At 38.0% G+C, this 6,455-nt stretch overlaps 1 long non-coding RNA gene across 1 annotated transcript; it reads right to left on the bottom strand.

Moving 5' to 3' along the window:
- Positions 1 to 3,923: 3,923 nt before the first annotated feature.
- Positions 3,924 to 5,062, bottom strand: LOC117829194. Its single transcript, XR_004634569.1, has 2 exons — positions 4,932 to 5,062; positions 3,924 to 4,402 (listed from the first exon to the last, which is right to left on the bottom strand). It is a non-coding gene; the product is annotated as an uncharacterized LOC117829194 (long non-coding RNA).
- Between the last annotated feature and the right edge of the window lie 1,393 nt (positions 5,063 to 6,455).

The raw sequence follows: 6,455 nt of genomic DNA on the forward strand, positions 1-6,455 counted from the left end.
GGACCGTACCGAGGAGTTTAGTTATCATGCTTGTTTTTGGCGAGGTACAATATCCAAGTTTAGAGCTGCTGCAAATGCCATGACACGATTTCTATCAATAGTTTTTACAGTTTCTAGTTAAAATGCCATTGAATGATAGCAAGTATGAAGCATACAGAGCATTTTAAAATCAATCAATCAATCTTTATTTGTATAGCGCCAAATCACAACAAACGTTATCTCAAGACGCTTTTACAAACATAGGAGGTCTAGACCACTCTATGTCAATATATATCTAATCTATCAGAATATATATCTAAAAAATAAATGTTCATCAAATATGACAGATTGGCCATAATTCTCCTGTCAGCCACCACCTCCACAGGGTCCAGGACTGAGCTGGCCTTCTTCACCAGTTAGTTCAGTCTTGCTCTCCTGTATCCTGTCCGCCCACAGCAGGTGAAATCCTTCCAATGTGGCGTTCGTGTCCGGTGTTAGCTCTGTTAGCATGATGCTACTCTGCCAGTATTCCCTCTGGTGCTGGGTTAGCTCGTCCACCTTATCGTAGATAGATCTTACATTCTCCATAACGGTGGGTGGAAGGACAGGTCGATGTCGTCTTTTCTTAGCTTGCACCTCATTACCAGCACATCGTCCTTGCCTCCTTCTCCTCAGCTCGCAGGGAACATCGGGCCTAGTATCGTTTAGCATCGACATGCTACGGGCAGCTAACAGCTGATCTTGTATGTAAACAATGTTACCATGGATACACGCAGGATCTCCGGACACAGACAGGAACAAAAGCTGCTGCAACAAGCAGCCACTCGAGCAGTGCTAAGCTAAAACAGACCGGTCACTACTTTAGGAAGCAGAAGTGTCATGGGAGTACTTTCCTTATCCAGCAACAGGAGACACTGGTGAGAAGCGCTCTGAAATTGAGGTCCTGGGCGTTCTGAGCATAAAAAACAATGCCAGTGGTAATGGCACCTCAGTGGTACTTTTCTTGCAATTCCCGCTCTACTAGGAGCTGCATTTGTTGACAGAGCTGTCCATCATCGTCATCTTTGTGGCATCAATTAAACTGAAACTAAACGTCTCAGAACAATAGTCAGCATGTTAAGAAACCTTGTTTGAGGAAAACATTATATAATGTGTGTCTTAATTTTCTACCTTGACTCATGTTCCATCTGTTATAATGGAGGAGGCGGGGTTTAAGACCTATTGGTGCGTTCCATTTATCTTGGAAGTCAGATGTTGGAGCTGGGAATGACATCACATAAGAGTTGGCCGCGTTCTAGTGATGTGCTGGAAAGTCGTTGTGCTATTAGCTCCTTATGTTGTTATTATTGTTAGCTAATACAAGGCGATAATAGCACACTACATGATAGTACTTACATGCAAAAGCAACATGAAACATGTCTACAGATAAAACTTGAACAATAGTATCAGTGCAATTGATTTTGTTGCACAAAATGAGACTAAGCTGTTAATAAACTATTATAAGCAAAGCTTTTTGTTGTTGATTTAGGGAGCAGTCATCTCGGATTTTGAGCTTGGGGTTACCAAAGTTTCTCCAAGACTTCAGGGAGCCCTCCTGATAACATATCTGACTGGCTTCTCAAAATATCTGACTGCTGAGATCAAATGAAGTGCACCAAATACTGCAGCCAGTCACAAGGGGACGCTCTAAAAGCTTTGGCTGCACTTGGGATCGTAGTTGTTCCATCCATTGTTCTACAGTCTGTGCTGATTCTCTATTTTATGAGCTTGTAAACAACATTTCGCTCATTTATTGGAACATTTTTGTTGTTGAAATAAGGAAACATTATTGTCAATGGCTCAAACCCCAAAGCACAAAGTCACACCTCATCTATCTGCTCTCCCCGTCCACCACAAGCTAGCACTTTGTTGTAAATTTGGTCACATCACATCTTTGATCCTCCAATCCCAGAGCTCCCTCAGTCGAATAAACACAAAGCTTTCCACCTCATCCCCCCGCTCCCTGTTCTCCTCTCAACATGACCCTCACGGCCGCACACTCACCTCCGTGTGTTTCACAGGCAGCACTGTGCAGCTAATGTTGTGTGGGTCAGAGTGAACCAGAACACTGACATAGACATTTTGTTTGAATGCACTCCTCATCTTTTTAACAACAAATGACTCATCCCACTCTGGTTCCAAAAATATGAATGTGAGCTTTTGATGAAAATTGGTTTTGACAGATTTTAAAGGGAAAATATTTGTTTGTATAACCACTTACTCACTCTGCTGACAGGTTGTGAACAAATCATTGCTCTTATGTCTAATCTACTAGTGTATTAAATATTGTGTAACATTGTTCACATGACTTACAATGATGATAAGTAAGGGATACTGTATGGTGAGCAGGTAGTTATGGGAAATAGAATCCCAACAGGGTGAGACAAGACTCTGACACGAAGCAGAAGGGTCTTGACAAACCTGAAGGGGCTGCAGTTGCAGCGTTGTAGTCGAATCACCAAACGTCGAGTCCAAGTCGAGTCTCGAATCCTCAGTGTCAAAGTCACCAGAGAAAAATCTGATTCAAGTCCTCATTCATATTTTCTAAGAGGTGGACCACTGTTTCACACTAAACTATTCACTGTCTGAACCTGGGATGACTGAAACTGCACTGGACCTTATGGATGTGTGTAAACCACATTTCATTTATTAAAATGAGACACTGCATGATCCTGTGGGCCTGCCTGAAGATCAATGAAGTTTACGGCCCTGTGTGTCGTGTGTAAATGCGCACTGCACCTCTCTTTATGGGGGAGACACACTCATCGATTCTGCTGCGGCGGGATCACTGCAGGTGTCTAATCAACTCAAAACAAACATCGCACTGCTCCTGCTCACAATTACTGTAAAATCTTTGAAAGCTCAACCTCTAATTTGTGGCGCCGCTTTAAAGATACTGCCAGGAACTGTCGCTGAACAAGACGACACTGCAGGAGATCACAGGAATGATTAGGGCCTTAGAGAAACAATGAATTATCAATAAAGAAGTCACAACAAATCCAAGCCAAGCTAAGCCAACTGTACGTGCAATTGCTATCAATAAGTATTCACTTGTTGCTATCATCATGTCAAGCTTGCACTTGATTACATAGCAACAGTTCATAGAGATGGAACACAAAGAGGAGAGAGAGAAATCGCAGAGAAAAGGTAGAGAACAGGAAGGAGAGGTTAAAGATATACAGTAACAACCTGCTTTAATGATACCATACATTATCCCTCATAGAGGATACAGCTTCCACTGTTTTTTTTTCCCTTGTCTATGTGTCTTTAAACTGTCTCTTTCATGTGCCTGATCAACCTCAGGACAAGTACTACAAATTAAAAACATGTTCCTCCATCTTCATCCTTTGAGGCTTTAAATCCCTTCTGTAGCACAACACCATATATTCAAGGCAGAACATGTTCTGCTGCTCTGTAGATGTAGATTATCACATGTGCTGTTTACTCTTTTTATTTCTCAGGGGTTTTTTTGGCATTATTATTGTTTATTTATATTGTTATTATTGTTTTTGTTTTTTTACATTTTGTACTCATTTATTTTAAATTATTATTTTCTATTATTATTGGGGTTTTTTATCTTAGGTTCGTATTTAATTTTTCAAACACTAACCTATTTATTTTATTTCATTATCACTATCTTTTATTTATTTTTTATTTTAAATTATTATAATTTATTATTATTGTTTTTTTACCTTTTGTATGTATTTATTTTTTAAATATTATCCTATTTATTTTATTGTATTTTCACTATAATTTACTTATACATTTATTTTTTTGTATTAAAAATTACAATTTAAAATTATTGGGTTTACATAACTTGCTTAAATTTTTTACATTTATCTTCTGTATATAATGTGAAAAAATTAAAATAAAAAGAACTTTAAAGAAAAAAAAAACGAGAAGAATTCTTTCATATTGAGCATTTATGAATTTGCACTGTTCCCTCCCTTAAATAAAGAAGTAACAATGAAGTCTTATCTTGTTCTGGACAAGAAAGCACATACACAGATTCCCTAAATGTAAATGGAGCACTCTTTTCAACACATCAATGGTTAAACTGCAGGAAGGAGAAGGCGGTTGGTTGACTTGGTGACATTATAAGCAGAGGACTCTCCGTGGTTCTCAGTACTCAGGATGAAATAAGTCACCTGTGGTTAAGAGCTTCCATCAGCAGCTCTTCAAGCCTCTGGTTCCTGTGAACTGCAGTCAGAGAGACGAGTACTTGTACCTTGTTGCTACTGCTTTGCACCTCGCTGTCCCCGGCCTGTGTGACTCATTTCCTTTTCAGAGAGTTGAGCTCTTCAGGCGCACTTCAAAGACTGCTGAGAGGAGAAGGGCCACAACCACCGCCACCACACTGCCACTGCATGTGTCACTGACTGTCCTGAGAAATGGAGAAACAGACAGTCAAGATTCAAATACAGAAATAGAAACTTAATCCAAATCTGAAAATTCTAAATAAAAGTACAGTTTCTTTGTACAACAAAAAAAGTAATCATTAAAGACATAAATACATTTAATTTGCCTAAGCCAGAGTGCACATTTTAGCAGCTGGATAAGATAATAAATTAGGTTAAATTAAAATATTGCACATAGGTATGAATTTTTGCACAGGAGATTAAAGTAGTTTCAAGAGTGACATATTTTTCTCTGCAACATCTAAGACAGATTTGATTCTCAAAGAGACTATTAATTAAAAAAATATATGCAGGAAAAATTTGAACACAATTTAACTTCAACAATAATCTAATTTTCTCTCATGTCACTTTTAATCAAAGGTGTTAAAACTACTGAGTACAAATACAGTTATTGTCCATTGAAAGCAGGCTGGAGCAACAAGATGCAGCTACAGGTGAGGCAGGTGCTCTGCTCATACACATGAAAAAACAATGCTAACTGTAACTGTAACTTACTCAGAATGTTAGCTCAACACTCTGTTGAAACTCTTGTCATGTTAGAAAGTTGTCAAAGCCCAGTTTCTCCGTTTAAAGTGACAACACACCTGATAATGGGACGACGTACTGAGTTTGATGAATGAGGCGACGTGACGTCATTTCATTAAGAAAAGTTCGATCTCCATTGGTCAGCAGCTGCAAGACAGAAGTAATCGATCACAGGTAATCCTGTTCAGACCACTTAGCAGATCACAGATCACCTGTGCTGCAGATTAAATGAAACAATAGAATGATGTAAATGACTTTTCTGCTTTTTAAACATCTTGTCAAAGTGTTTAATGTTTTTTATCCAATATGTTTTATTGTCAAGTCCAGCTTTATTTATAAAGCACATTTAAAACAACCTCAGTTGATGAAAGTGCTCTACAGTTATTAAAATACAATATATTCATACACAAATATAACAATAAATAAAAACAATAAAAGAAAAGTAAGAGCTCAACTTAGGAAATAAAAAGAGTAAAAATTGTATATTTCTTAATAATTTATCTCACTATAAGATAAACGTGTGTATTGTTTCAGTAACTAATTATTTATTATTATTTATTTCAAATCTCTATTACTGTTAAATTTTGTATCACTTAAATACTGTATATATTCCTTGTATCATTTGCAGTGGTGGACAGTAACAAAGTACATTTACTTGAGCGCTGTACTGAAGCACAATTTTTGAGTTTCTGTTCTTTAATTGAGTTTTATTTTTGGGGGGGAGCTTATTACTTTTACAACATTTGAGAGACAAATATCATACATTTGACTCCACTACATTTCTATCACTGCTCTAGATACTCACTACTATTACTTTGAATTCAGCTGACGTGGTCTTATCTGACCAGAGCACCTTCTTCCACATGTTTTCTGTGTCCCCACATGGCTTGTGGCAAACTTTAAACAATAAGGAGTCCCTCCTTATTGCTTTCTTTCAATAATTGCACTCTTGCATAAAAGCCAGATTTGTGGAGTGCACAACTAATAGTTGTCCTGTGGACAGATCCTCCCACCTGAGCTGTGGATCTTTGCAGCTCCTCCAGAGTTGAAATAATTTCCCCATGGGGACAGAAAAGTCTAAAGTCTAAAGTCTAAGTACTAAAATAACAACTGTAGCTTTTGATGAAGGTTATAAGCCAGCAATGGTTAGCTAACTATTCTCCCCTGCTGCTTACTTTTGTGTGAAACATCAGCTTATAACCTCAATAAGTTTCACATCCTGTAAGGTTACAAGAAAGCAATCATGCACTTTTATTTAAGATTGATGACTACTATTACTTTGAAGTCAGCTGATGAGTTTTCTTCTATGATATCAGATCCCAAAGACCGTAAACTGTTCGTGTCCTTGTGTTTGGTTTGTCTCAGTGGTGTAGCCGTGCCTCGGTTGTTCATTTAGTCGTGGTGATGACGGCTATGGACGAGAAGGATGATGATTCTCTAACCTGAGCACCACGGCCATAATTTAAACCCACGTTTGAGGTATTTGAAATAAAG

Source organism: Notolabrus celidotus, chromosome 17 (assembly GCF_009762535.1).
Source record: "Notolabrus celidotus isolate fNotCel1 chromosome 17, fNotCel1.pri, whole genome shotgun sequence".
Classification (NCBI taxonomy): domain Eukaryota; kingdom Metazoa; phylum Chordata; class Actinopteri; order Labriformes; family Labridae; genus Notolabrus; species Notolabrus celidotus.